The following is a 15,630-nucleotide window of genomic DNA, read 5'->3' on the forward strand; positions in this document are numbered from 1 at the left end:
ACGATTTCCTCGGTTTAACGAAGTTCGGATTAACAATACAATTTTACATTAAACAAAGAAGAACCAAAATCGGGACCCGAAAAATACTTCGAAATAACGGTGCCTTCGGATTATCGGTATTCGAAATAACGTTGTTGAAGTGTATATTTGGTTATTAATTATCTGTTAAAATGTATTATGATAATCATGTAGTTTTAAACATGTTTTTTTTAATTCAAAATCTATAAACTTCCTGAAAAACATTTTTTAAAGAGCTCTTCAACCAAAATAGATATATATCTATGCTAATATAAAATAATGTAGTGCTTTGATTGCCTTCTCGTCCGTTACTTAAAGTGGATTACTGTAGTACAAGGACAGCAGATCTTCATTTTATATTGTAGGGCTGGAAGTAGTTATCATGAAGGTAATAATGACAACGCACGTATACTGGTACGAAAGCTCAAACGTGATATCGTAGAAAATAACTACCGTGTACCGTAGACCAAAACTTAAGTATGACCACATAGTAGCAGCATATTTTAGCGGTGGTGGAAAATGGATGACCTAGATAACCATTACAATTAGAAGTATATCGTTTTATTTCATGTATTTTTTACAATGCAATACGTATCTGTTCGAGAATTAATAAGTTTAAACTCTAGACTTTCTTACATAATTACATGCCATAATTTTAGCTGCATAGATAATATTAAGATGAGTTGGTTAGTTGCTACATTGTACGAAAATGCTCGGCAAATTTCTTCTTATTGCTTGTGGTTTTTAAAAGTTTTTTGTCTAACGTCAAAGCTCAGGGGTCTGGCATGTTATCAAATTGCTGACATGTCCACAGTGCCACACTGAAACATTGCCAAAACACCATATATAGATCAAGGTCACATTACTCTGACTTCTAAAGTCTTTAGGTATAGCAAACACGCTGTTTGCATGGCCTTTAACAAACCAAATGAAGTTTCCTTGTTCACGACTTAGCAATGTACAAGATAAACTAATATCAAACATATAGCAAAGAGCGTGTATACATGGACTTGATTGGTTTGCTTAATCGTTATGTTCATTCTATGTTTTTGTACATAAGTGTATTTTATTTGACTTGAAGTATCTATTCTGGTAACCATCATTTTTATTGAAGTAATCAATATTAGTACACCGGATATCTCGTTCATAAACGATATGTTTGATTTAAATGCAGACGAAGAAACCTAAATTATTTTTTTTATATTAATATTTTGCATAATTATTACCATATGCGGTGTCAGAGGTGCGGAAACGGCATACGCCCCTCCTCCCCTCCCCCCTTAATTTCACCACGGTTCGCTCTTTTTCCAAGGACTGATCATCGAAGAAACGCTGATAACTGATAAGACTCAGCATATCAGCGTCTGTCTTCTTTACATGTTTCTATGAAAATCGGGTATTGTATTTATGGTCGCATGTTAAAAAATTCAAGCTGACCGACGACGAAAAGGGTTAAGCTAAGCAGTCGAAGTTTTGAATGGGGCAAGTGTAGGTTGAATGACGGCTTAATGCCAAAGTCGGACCGAGATTTAGCTATCTAGTACATCTGATCCCGAGCCCATATAAATCCGGACATGAATTCCGAAGTATTTTTTGTTCGGTCATATCGGGGATCATTAAAAAACGTTGCTGAGCCCAATGCCGTTAGTCTGTCGCTTTACGTCGAGTTTAATAAAAGAAAGCTTAATCAAATTTAACAGCATGTGAACGTTTCACTTTGTTTATTTAGTGAAGTTTACATGAAGTTTTATTTAGTTTTGTGTTTATGTTAGTAAGCGTTTAATGCACACTAGGTGCAATTTGTTGTGTTTTTGAACGATTGGTAATTCTTAGATAACTCTCATAACCCAAATACCTTTAGACGATCAGTTTCGCAATTAAAATGTTTGTATTTTTAACCACATTTTCGAGATTGACCAATACATATTCCACCTCAAACACGTGCATGTTTAGCCAGGCTGCTTTGAGAATGCTCAGTTTCGGTTGTTTTGACCCGTATTATCAGATCGTTCAATATTTACAGCTTGTTAATTTCAATTCTATGTACTGTACACTTGGCTGTTATCATGCAATACATTTATTCTATATTAAGATACTATTATAACTATTTCCTTGTAAAGGCTTTCATGTATACCATTTTGTATGCACTACAATGACATTATTGGTAGAACAATACTGTTCACCTCAGGCATTACCAGGAAAAGAAATCAGTATCTAATTCAAACTTGCCATATGTCAGTGGCAAACATGCGTATAGATGTTTCATACGTGTATGTTTACATTTATGTTGGAAGACAAATGTGTTTCTTTGCATTGAAAAGTCGTATTCAGGTAGTTAATGCATGTTCCATCAAACAGAGATGTTTTCAGTATACCATGACCATGTCCGTCTAGTTAAGAAATAATATTTTTCTTTCATAGTTTGTTGTCGAATAACCCACAGAAAGGAGTATAGATGCGTAGGAATTAAATCACGAGTGCGAAGCGCTAGTGATTTGATAACACGCATCTATACTCCTTACTGTGGGTTATTCGACAACAAACCATCATAGAAAAATATAATTTCGATTCTAACACGATTCTGATTGATTTGGTTCAAGATTTTGGACTTGAACTATATTTTTCAATACTCCGCCCTTCTTAGTACAAAGTCAATCGGTACCCCTCGCAGATTATCAATAATCGATTATTGATAAAAGTAAACATACACGTATGAAACATCTATACGCATGTTTGCCACTGACATATGGTAAATATTTCTCAGTTCAAACAAAAACTACATGTGTATATGCAAAAAGATATACGGCGATGATTTAGATTAGATTAGTTGTTGTTGAAAAATATCGTTAAAACCCGACTAATTTCGCGGATGTTTTTCGGAACCATTCTTAGTCGCGTTAAATCCACATATATTTCGATACGAACGTAGTTTATAATCTTATCAGAGACCCTACTGTGACAATGTAAACGCTCAACAAAGACTAGTGTTTGTGAATAAATTATCGGAGACAAAAACGTTGAGTGCCACAGGCTTAATCATTCCAGACATCAATTTACACAAAACGTAAAATAATTACCGGTATCTTTAAAAATAGATCTATATTCAGCGTTAATTGCAAACATGGGAGTTCAAAATAAAAATTGTATATATTTGCATGTACTTTGCAGCAACTTTAAAAGTTTATTGCATACACTATGTATTAGGGTGCTCAAAAAAATGAAAGGATCAGGATAGTGTAATCCAACACTCCATTACATGATGCTAGTTCAAGAGAAGTTGTAAAAAGGTTAAGTTGAAAACATAAACATTTAGGACTTCCTCAAAGCTTTCAAAGTTTTAAATACAAGCTTTTTTGAATACATGTACAAGCATATACTGGAAAAAGCCATAAACAGATATTGTCATGTTGCTCACATGGTAGTACTTTACTAGTCATACATTTGCGGATTTTGAAAATTTAATCGGTAATAATTCATAAAATGCGATATAATTCCATATACGGTTATTATAGTATATTATTTATTAAGGATGTTTGCTAAAAGAATAATACTGCATATTTCGGCCGATATCTTCTACCTGTACGCTTATCCGAATTCGGATTCTGGCTTCCGTTGAAATCCTTGCATAAAAATGTCTACACGTAATAATAAATACACTTTTTAGTGATACTGTTAATATAGTGATATTGATATATATATATATGAAGGTTTATATATATATATTTTTATGGACCTACTTTTTATTGATAGGTAACGTACATTTACGTTTATTGGTAAACTATTTTTGATATATTTTATTGTAAAAATACATATGCCTGCAAATTAAAGGAATGTTACACAATAGCTTGCAATTACTGCGTATGGAGAAGAACCCTATAAAATCCTGATCTTTTGTTCTAATAATTTTTTGGAACAATATGGCTCAGTTGTAATTGTATATGCTATGCAAATGTATACCATGTTTGTTCGTGGAATAAAATATGTTTACACCGAAGTATTGGTCACTCAATCGTGCAATTGAAAATGATTGTCTATCACGTGTTGTGAGATAATTAAATGATTGTTTAAGTCAGTTAGAAAAGCCATTTACTTATTTCGAATCTGACATTTGAAGCAACCGCCGATACTTTGAAAATTTACCAGTAGTTTTTTGTGTGGGAGTTTGTTTATGTTTCTGCTCGTCGTACTTTTATCTACAAAAGCGGTTCGAAAACGAAATAAGGTATTCATAACAATTGTAAAGGCCTATGTTATGCTTAGAGCGTGCATTCTTTTCGATAAATACACGAGGTTGTACCATCATTGATCCGTCAAAGATAGTCTGCAATGCAGAGATCAGAAGTATCTATCATGTGATAATTTTTCTACATGAAACAAAATCAAATCTTTAAAGGGGCCTTTTCACAGATTTTGGCATGTTTTGAAGTTTGTCCTTAAATGCTTTATATTGATAAATGTAGACATTGGATCTAAAAAGCTCCAGTAAAAAATAAAGAATAACATGAAAAATGAAAAAAGGTAACCCTCAGCAGGGCTTAAACCACTGACCCATGGAGTCCTGGAGTAAACAGTATTCCATTTAGATCATTTGGACATCCTTCCTGATACAGTGTAAGATGTATTTTATACTTTATATAAGAAATCCTCGAAGTTTCACAAAATGTAACGACAACAACAGAACTCTCCAAATTATTAATTCGTTTCGCGTTGCAAGGCTTTATAATTTTCAGGTTTTTAAATCGTAAAAAGATGCATATAATGGCTATTTTAGAGCATGTTAAATGTTCAGTATAACTGTTTCCTCACAAATATCATAACTAAAACGAAAATGTGCGAATCTGAAACTACTTTTTTCAATTTGTCAATTTACCTAAACGTGAAAAGGCCCCTTTTAATAAACCACACAATCCAAACAACAAGGTTTTGTCTGAAATAAGGCATCCTTTTAACACGACTGTCAAATAATCATATTTAAAGCAAACATTGAAAAATTGTGTCTCAGTATTAGGGCACTATTTTGATAAAGAATGAGTTGACTGCATATCTTTATATTTCTTATGAAAAGCAAGATCAAGAAAATTAGACCATTACATTTACTCGTGATACGAGAAATCTGGGCTTGAAGTACATATATGTGTACCCAGCTGCAGTTGCAGTTTCTGGCAAGTTCCTGATATCAAATGTCGTTTTGTCAAGTTTTCACGTGTTTTTGAGATATCAAAAAAAAGTTAATTAGTGTCGAAGTAAGTCCAACTTTTAACTAAACAATGTCACAGAAAAAATTGTAAAACGACTATTGATTTAAACCAGTTAAAATAGTCCATTCTTGAATTCGCGAATTAACCATAGAGACAAGATGCACGCAAAAAAAATCGTTTTCTTTAAAATCCTGTTTTTCTGTTTTAAAAGTAACCCGCAAACAAAAATTTTCACATGCATGATAAATTTTTATTGATAATCGTTTTTAGAACAGAACTGATTAAGGGACATCGAATTTATAGTTTTGCTTAAGTCTAGGGTAAATGAGGCATGTTCTTGTTAACAATTTATATGTAACCAGAAAGTTCTCTTCCTCAGAGTTGAGTTTCTTGTAGAGCAGTTCAAAGATTTATTTAAGTGTCACCGTCAATGTTGTTGCACGAGCACTTCACACGACTAAGCTTCCGCAAAGCACTTACAACAGGAAACTGTTACAATATATTTCAATTGCACACATATAGCTAGCCTTAAATTGTTTAAGTGGCAATAACATATTAAAACGACGAGTAATGAATCGTGATTGTTTTGAATGATCACATATAGCTATGTATATTGAAAGCAATCTTGTATAAATAAATAAGGTATTTCAGGCTCGTATGCATCCTATATGTATCACACGTACCGAGTGTATCAACGGAACTTAAGCCACAATACAAATACACCTAAAATCAAATCACTGCATGGAAATCAAAACTTAAACTTATTATGCTAAAATTAAGCATTTATTATCATTTAAAATAATGATCAGGCTCCTTCTTATGTTTATATAATATATGATTACAAAAATGCATTTGCACACATTAAATATTAAGCAAATTTAATGATACCATGTATATGTAAGCGTATGTATTTATTATATTAAACTCGTTTTCGTATGTGAATCACATTGTTTAATGGCAAACATTAAACAGAATGCTAGTACAACAAAGGCAATACGATTTGTGATCGCAAGTATATTTATTAAAGTATGGTATACAGTCATTACACATATACGGATATGTAAATACTAAATATGTGTTTAAGTATATACCCGCTACATTATTGCATATAATAAATGTTTATTTGTTAACATTTTTAAAATAAATAATATAACCGTATAATTTAATAATTCAATAATGATACAATATGTGTTAATGAAGATCTATTAAGAAATTGAAGATATTTGATGATTTAAGTGAAAGATCTTATTACCAATCAGCGGTCGTATAAAACATATTATCACGAATGAAGAGCAATTGATTTACATATTGAGCGCATTCGGATTGAGCGAACACTTAATTGATAAGGGACATTAAACGAGCGTCATAACATTTCATGTTAATTGTGACTTCATTACCATGATCATGGTCATAAACATGTCGCATGATGATATAATTTTATTAAAATTACAATTTGTAGTCTATTATCTATCAAATTGTAAACTAACAATGAGGTTATTAAACTTAATTTAATTTTTAAAACAATCCAAAGTACTAAGATCTTAGAGAGAGTGAAATAATGAAACATTATTATTTCACGAGAGGTAGAGTCATATGATAAAGGCCATCGTTCTCTGGTATTCTTCAATAATTCAACGCCTAACAATTTTATCTGCAAAAAATATGTAATACATTTGTAACTGACATAAACGTATTTTTTGCATGTACATCAAATTAAGTTTTATAATTCAAGGATTTTCAGAACACTTTATAACATACATGACATACAATTTAAGAAGTCTGTACGAGATTTGCTTGATTAACCTGACACACTTTTCATTTAAGTTACATTTCAAACGCCAATCCGATAGTGTAGTTTCGTTGCTATGCATTATTGCACGATCACATTTTGTAACATCTAAACTCATTACTATGATGGATGGTGACAAGACGACGCTATATATTCATGTAATTAAACGTACTAAAATTAAATTTAATAAGATAGTAGCCCCTTTTCATGCAAGAGAATAAAAAAAGAGAGGCCGATAGCTCCGATGAACATTGTATTTAACAGACCGGAACCACTTCCAAAGACGATACTCAAGGATCATTCTTGTGAAGTTTCATGACAGTCAGCCAATCGGTTTAAAGGGATCTTTTCACGCTTTGGTAAATTGACAAAATTGAAAAAAGTTGTTTCAGATTCGTAAGTTTTCGTTTTAGTTATGATATTTGTGAGGAAACAGTAATACTGAACATTTACCATGCTCTAATATAGCCATTATATGCATCTTTTGACGATTTTAAAACCTAAAAATTATAAAGCGTTGCAACGCGAAACGATTGAATAATTTGGAGTGTTCTGTTTTTGTCGTTAAATTTTGTGAAACTACGAAGATTGCTTATATAATGTATAAAATACGTTAAGAATGTGTACTCGGCGGAATAGCTCAGTAGGCTAAAGCGTTTTTACTTCAGGACTCTGGCAGGACACCAGGGGTCACTGGTTCGAAACCTGCTCCGGGCAATGTTCTTTTCCTTTTTTTAAATTTTTTTCTTGATTTTTTACTGGAACTTTTACGATCCAATGTTTACATTTATAAATATAAAGCATTTAATGAATAAGTTTAAAAAATGCCAAAATCTGTGAAAAGGCCCCTTTAAAAGGAATTTTTGATTACAGTAAAATTGTTGACGGATACCACACGGACGTGAGATAATGGACGCGAAGCTTACATCCACAACAATAGCTCACCATGATCCCTTCGTAAGCAGGTGAGCTAATTAACTTGTTACACAACATCAAAGTATAGTGATCTTCGTAACAAGTACAGACTATGCACATTAAATTAAATTTCGAAACAATTGTATTAAATACGTAGAATTTAAATATATATGTATTATATTCTATATAATAGTAAATTGGTCTAAATCAAGGTGTTCATCAAAAAATGACAAATATATGTTTCGTTATTCAAAGGGTCATATGTACATACATGTCATATATATATATATAATACAAATGGTATACATTAATAGTGTCTGCCACGTGACGCCTTTCATTACGTTTTATAAGACATATGCAACCAAATATCTGTTAAAGCATTGTGTGAAAGAGGTCGAACATGCGGTGTTTCTTGATTGGTCCTTAACAAGTGCATGTAACGAGAATTGCAGACGCTGTGATTTTTGTATTTTTATATGTTCGATAGCTCTTCGTATAACGAACTTTCATGCATTGTATCTGCATTCAGACACGAGTAGGCATCATTCGCTGCAAACATAACAATGATAGTAGTATTACATGCACAATTACATTTACTTCGCGTATTATTCAACTCTACTGGAGGGAATGGACATATATTGACTAATTCATATAGTTATCGAGTAATGGGTGATGGATTTCTGTCACAGCAGGCTAGCAGTCTAATAATCAGATATGACTATATACCTACAGTTAATAGTTATGTTTAAAAGAATCTTATATAAATCATTGAAATAGTGTAAATATGAGAAGATAGTATATTACTTGCACTTCAAATAATAATGAATATGACGGTATAGATTGCAATAATACTACATCATTACGGTCACATTTACGACAATATTTCTTCCAACATAACAACAAAATGTTAGTTGGATCATTATGTTGAAACATGTGCCAAACTGCTATATGGGATATTCGTCGTGTATACGGACAACATAAGAGGGAATGTAAAACGTACCGGAATCACTCTTGCTATGAGCACCATACTTGTCATCCAACAGTTTTGCAACGCACTCGTGAACGAAGATGTACTGTTGCTGCAAAAAGGGGAACACGTTCAAGCTCAAATATGCTCCATAAAAATGCAGTAAAAACAATAAAATGAAGAGTTGTGGAATCGTGTTGTGGTATATAACGACGAACAAAAAACTAAACAAAAACCAACGTGGATCATTTAATAGATTAATTATATCATGTAATGGATTATCATAAACTCGCGATCTCTATTTTGTTTTACTGGAAAATAAACGCCCCATAAAATATATATGCGCATGTTTTTCTTCTGTAAAAGCGATTCGAATGATGTTTTTCTAAAAAAAACTTTAAATAGGATATGGAAGTTGCTCGATGTTATCCTAGAATCTACCTGAGTCTGCACCATGTGACACCTGTTGTTCCTCAACTTCAGAACAAGATCAAATATGTCGATTTTAGCCTGCAAGTCGTGGTCGTTGATGAACTGTATTAGGTGATCTAGTGTAATATATGTACCTGTTCCCCCAACTCCAGCGCTGGAAAACAAAAAAGTATCGTGAATTAGCATATAAGCGCATTTCAATAATATCGTAGCCATATTGCATAGGTCTGTTTGGCGCACGATTCCACAAAATGTTGACATAAATATCACTTTTGTCGCTTTAAGAAGAAATATGAACTATGAAATACGTTGAAATCAAGACATTATTTGTGATTATTCAAATTGGGCATGTTGGACCGGCAAATGTAAAATATTCCAGGAATTTCGGTTCGTTTTGATTAAGTTATTAATCAAGATTGCACGTAACTTCAATAAAAATGCATTATATTACTTACAGTTACTTATTGATGTGTGATATTTTTTTACAAGCGTATTTCGCTAACCTCTTGAATGCGAACAAAAGCAAAATGACAACATAAGCATGGGCGGCACAGATGTAAATCAAAGAGTAGACGTGTCAACTCAAAAATGATGTATAAACAGATGCTGCATCAAACAAGAGAACACTAAAACTATAAACCAGTGTTAATAAGTATTTTAAAAATTGAAATAAACGATTTAGCTGCGTATTAATTACACAAAAATACTTAACTTTCTTATGATTGTGACGTCCAACAAAATGTGATGTTTCTGAGCGATGGAAATTGAAATTTTATCTGCGTACGCCAGTTTAACAGTAGTGGTATCATGCACAATTACTTTCTACTGTTATTTTGTTTAATATTTTGTAGAAATTTTGCAGACAATCTAAACTTGCCAGTACATGTACAGGTTTTTTTTGCATAAAGACGCCTATAGACGTGAAATTAATTCCGATAATTAATAACTTTATTTTGCTATGTTAACTGAACCAAACACAACTTACCTGCAGTGAACAACCATCGGGCCGCTGATTTCTATTGGTGGCACTGATTGTCTAACTTGTTGAATAAAATTCAACATCAAATCATGTTTCACTGCTGCCAAGTTTTCACGCCATATCAGGAAATGGAAATGTTTCAGCTCTCGCGTCTGATCCCCCTGGAAGACATTTAATTCTTAAAAGCAACTGCATTTGCAGACAAACGGCAAATGTATACTATCCGAATGTATTCAATTGATTTAAAAAATATAACAACGAATAACACTACTTACATTTGATATTTGCATAATTCTTACGTCATAGCATCCCATATTTGTTTCGGAGTAAACATTTACTTTCACATCTCCATACAACTTAGGTTTACACGGATTAGTAGGCCAGTATTGCTCGCACTTGCTCTACAATAATAAAAATAAGTTCGATTGGTCTATATTGTACACATTTGTATAATAATAGTGAACACACAGATACATGTGAGTATACCCATTGGGTACAAACTAATTATGCATTTTTTATAACAGAAACTAGTCCTCAATGAATGGAAATACCTTGTTTCCCTCCATACATGGTGTAAGCATGACGACGATGGTTACATTTTGCTCCCAGATCATACGCCACATGTCATCAACAGTCGTACCCAACGGCCCTTGACAGCCTATATACTCCCGTGACGAATTGTAACCCTACAAGTGAACTGAAGCTAAAGGATCAGATCATGTAACTATTGCTCCAACGGAAAACTAACAACGTGGATGACTTGCTTTTATTCCACTCGGATGAATTGTTAGGTTTCATGTATACCTTTTTACAAAATTTTTAATCACTTGTCTAGGCGATTTGTAAAATACAAAATCAAAACAACATTCGGTGAAGAAATTAACTTACCGGCAAAAAGTTCGCGTTGATGTAGTCTCCTTTATTATCCTCACTGATTATGCTCAGTTTAACCCGAGAATGGTCATCTGAAGGTATGTGTTTGTGCAAGTTAATGACAAAATGCTTACTAGCGTTAAAACAAAACCCAAATATCATTCTTGTATACTCAACAAGATATTTCAAAATAATAACGCACACACAAAACTGATTAAGAATTCGCAACTATATTTACGAATTTCACCCACATGGAACGATGTTAGGCAATCTGTTCTTCGACCTGTTCTCTTGTAGGTTTGCTGCGTTTGTGGAGTGGTTAGGACTGCGAAATTCCATTTCCTAAATCATGTTTTAAATATGGCGATAAATATTGTAACGTATACTATGCTTTGTTTATACAACTTATATCAATAACACATTATTTTGCAATAATTTACATCTGCTTTCATTCAAACACTGTTTAATTGGAAAGAAAAGGAATTTATTTCAAAACATGATGTATAATTTTTATTTTTACCTTTTTTGCTTTTATAATGATAAGGAAATACCAAACAAGATAGAAACCATTTGGATGTCGTACATCATTAGAAACATATTCTGATCAAGTTTCATGATGATTGGGTTAAGTATGTGGCATCTACAATATTCGCAAGCATTCGAGTTAATCAGACCCAGTGACCTACTTTGATACCGTGTGACCAACTTCCGGGAAAAAAGGTCCAAAATGTTATAAAAATAGAGCCCAAAATGTGGCCTCTGGTCAACAAGCTTTATCTTTAACTACGATTCCTCGTGACCCAGTTTCTAAACTCGCCGGACCTATAATTAGAAGCATGCTATCATGACCCAATGGAACAAATATTGGATGATAACTTTAGCCTCTATATTGTTCACAAGGTGTATCTTTCATTTGACATTGTGACCGTATGTTTGACCATATGTATTGGGTTCCGAACTCGAATAAGAAATTACTTTGACAAATGTTTTCCTATAGTTTCATCAAATTTAGGCAGTGAATATGGTCTCTGGAATATTAACAATTGTTTTCTTTAATTAGACGTTGTGGCGTAGCTAGTGATCCACTTTGACACAGTTTTGATATTTGTCCATATAACATTGAGCAAATGTTGTCATCAAGATCCACGAAGATTTAGCGATGAATGTTCCCTACAGAGGGTTCACAAACTTTATATTAATGCTAACTTATTAAACTAAGTAAATACTGACGATATATGACGCACGACAGAAAAAAGGTGATAACAAAAGCTGATATCGAGTACGTTGTACTCAGATGAGCTAAAACAGTAATCTGACCTCATATTCTGCAGAGAAAAGCAGATTGGAATCTTTCTTTAAGTAGGTCAAGTAATTGCTGAATTCAATCAGACGAACTGGCCTGCAAACAAACATAACAAAAGTCCGTTACAAAAGGCATTCAGAAAAAAACGTGTTTTAAGAATGAATCATTTTATTTGCAACACAATATGTAAAATGTTTTTTTTTATATTTTAGCATAAAAATACTGTGTCCAATAATCCACTAGATTATGTGTTTACCTGTGTTTCTTCTCCTTTGCATAATTTACAGTCATCTTTGCACTTAAATATAAATAGACACAAAGGGTCATGATTGCCTAAGCGTTCACCTGACTTCACAGACAAACATGGTTGAATACCAGATAATCTAGTTTTTGACCACACTTTACCCAAATACAAGTATTCCTTTATTCTGCCAAGGTAAACATTTTGAAAGAGTTTCATCAAGCTTGAGTAAAAAATGCGCCCCTAAAATCGTGCCAATAGGTTTCTTTAGAAACGAGCTAGTGAAATGGTTTAATATGCATCTGACCACGATTCAACATTGGCCTAGATATTGCAAACATAAACATTTTGACCAAGTTAAGATGTTTTGAACACGTGACATGGTTACCTAGTTTCTTAATGCAAGTTACATATATTCCGCTGTAAACAACATCCTGAAAAGGTTTAATAAGAATAAATGTAGCCTCAAGCGTGGTGCCAAAGATTTGACCTGATGATCAATTGTTTGAACTCACTTGGCATTGTTTAAACTTATTCAAGATATTGTAAAGTTAAACATTCTTACTATATTTAATCCAGATTAAATAAAAAATGGTAATATTTAGATTAAAAACGAAACCTAGCTTTTGACGCACATTTTCCAGATTTGAGACGGTATAGACAATGACAAAATTAAAATTTGGACAAAGTCTTTTCAATATTGAGTCATAAATCTGTTCTCCAGAGTAATGTTTTGTATCATTTGACATGGACGCACGTGACCCACCTTTGCACTTGCGTTGATACTGACAAGAATTGACCTGGTGACCTTATTTTGGACGCCAGTTATCACAATTCAAACTCGGCCTAGATTTTGTCAAGATCAACTTTCTGACACTTGTTGAATCAACCGAGTCATACATTTGCCACCTAGAGTGGTTAACATGTGTTTCTAAGATTTAACCCGGTGACCTAATATTTAGACGCGCGTGACCCAGATTCAGTATCATGAAGATTGAGTAATTCATGTTGCATATCGAACAGTTACACAGTCATTCAAAGATTTGATCTATTGACGTTTAACATGTATTCAGACGCATGTGACCAAGGTGAAACTTCGTGCTCAGGTTAGCTAACGACAGAAACAACAACAGAAAACTATATTTTAATGGAATGATGTGCAAAATGTTAAGAAATTTCGTGTTTTTCAAAAAAGGTTGAAGCAACATAACTATTAACGAACAATAATTAAATTGTTAAAATTAAGAAGAAAAAAATTAATAAGAAGAAATATTTGACATTTCTACAATAAAAGATTGTGTTTTTCAACGTATAACATTTACAAATATGTCTGTAGGAAAAATATGTAAATGATGTCTGATTAAGTTGATTATAAGTAAATTTTGTTCGAAAATTGACTCTCAAAAGTTGAAAGCAGTAAACGATAAACAATTTACGTACGTGGGCTGATTGACCATTTTGCGACGGAGGAAAACGGTTACAATAACAACGACGACGACTGCAGCTAAAACACCTATAATTACTCCAGCTATCATTCCGACATTCGACTCTTTAATCACCGAATCACCACTTAATTCTGAAACAAAATTAAGGTATCCACATTAATGTGCAAATAATATATGTACAAGACAAAATCACATAATTAGTCCTGTCCTTAAATTATCAATAAAGAACTTGCACAGACACAGAACTCACTTATGATATATCAGTGCACAACCCTTTAGTGTATTGTGTCATTTAAAATAAAGTAAAGTAAACTTTCTTGTTTAATCAAAGCCGTGGTCTGTAAAAGCATACAACTATATTGAAGGTATAGGACAAAAATACAAAGGGTTGAGAGGAATGGAAAGTCTGCTTACCAGCTTTAGTTCGATAAGGTCCATAGTCCTGACTCAATAAGCAGCCTCCACTAGTGCAAACAACCACAACAAATCTGTAATGAACAGTAATTTAACCATACTGGTACAATATATCATTCAATGTGCGACACACAAAAATGTATGGCTTGGAAGATTTAATGTCCGCGATCTAAAAATCTTTATGAAAAGTGTGTGTTTTCTCTTATTATTCATTTAAATTTCATTGAAACAAAAACGTTTCTTTATTATATGATCTTTCAAGAGCATGATTTTGTAATCAATGGAGTTTTATTATGGAATCGGAAAATAGTGAATAACTTAATTTGGGAATTGTTTCCGTCAACATGATATTTCACAGAAATATAAAGCATGTGTTTGCTCATCAATTTAAACATGTTTAATTGTATCTTTTATATTCTCAATACCCACACAAAGGAGGTATCAGCAACTAGGGGCCCATTACAATAATGATTATCTGGCAAGCCACCACAGCTCTCTGATCCGACTGTGAAGCTCTTAGTGTTGTCTGGATTCCTGCGCCGTCGCCCTAGAGAACATGGCAGTGGGATATCAAGTTTTACAAACGACAATGCAACGTGTTTTATAACAGCTCATATCAAATTATAATTTTTATCTCATTTATTTGTCAATCACTTTTTTAAAACTTATTTATTTAAGCTTGATAATATTGAATGTCTATGTAATATTAAGGCACATTAAAATCCGTTACCTATCCTTGGAGAATATCATGAGAACTCTCTTTGAGTGGGAATCAAAGAAGGAAACTTCCTGATAAAAGGTGAAAACATATCAACTTCGTCACGACCGCACAAGATGTTTGTGTGTAAATTAGCTTCCATATGAGTGGAATACAGTGCAATACAGAAATTTTGATCGGGTTCACAATAAAAAAGCTTTAATTGCTATGCTAAATCAATTTCTTTTTTATAAATTACCATCTCATTAACATGACTTAAGACTGAAATGCAAACACATTTCTGTTTACTGTGCCTATCATTTTTTTAATTGTTAATTTATCCATGAAATCTAAACCGA

At 32.9% G+C, this 15,630-nt stretch overlaps 1 long non-coding RNA gene across 1 annotated transcript; it reads right to left on the reverse strand.

Annotated features, from left to right (window-relative positions):
• Positions 1-11,185: 11,185 nt before the first annotated feature.
• Positions 11,186-12,573, reverse strand: LOC127868027 (uncharacterized). The gene is made up of 3 exons (XR_008043855.1): positions 12,489-12,573; positions 11,423-11,513; positions 11,186-11,263 (listed from the first exon to the last, which is right to left on the reverse strand). It is a non-coding gene; the product is annotated as an uncharacterized LOC127868027 (long non-coding RNA).
• Between the last annotated feature and the right edge of the window lie 3,057 nt (positions 12,574-15,630).

This window comes from Dreissena polymorpha, chromosome 1 (genome assembly GCF_020536995.1).
Source record: "Dreissena polymorpha isolate Duluth1 chromosome 1, UMN_Dpol_1.0, whole genome shotgun sequence".
NCBI lineage: Eukaryota > Metazoa > Mollusca > Bivalvia > Myida > Dreissenidae > Dreissena > Dreissena polymorpha.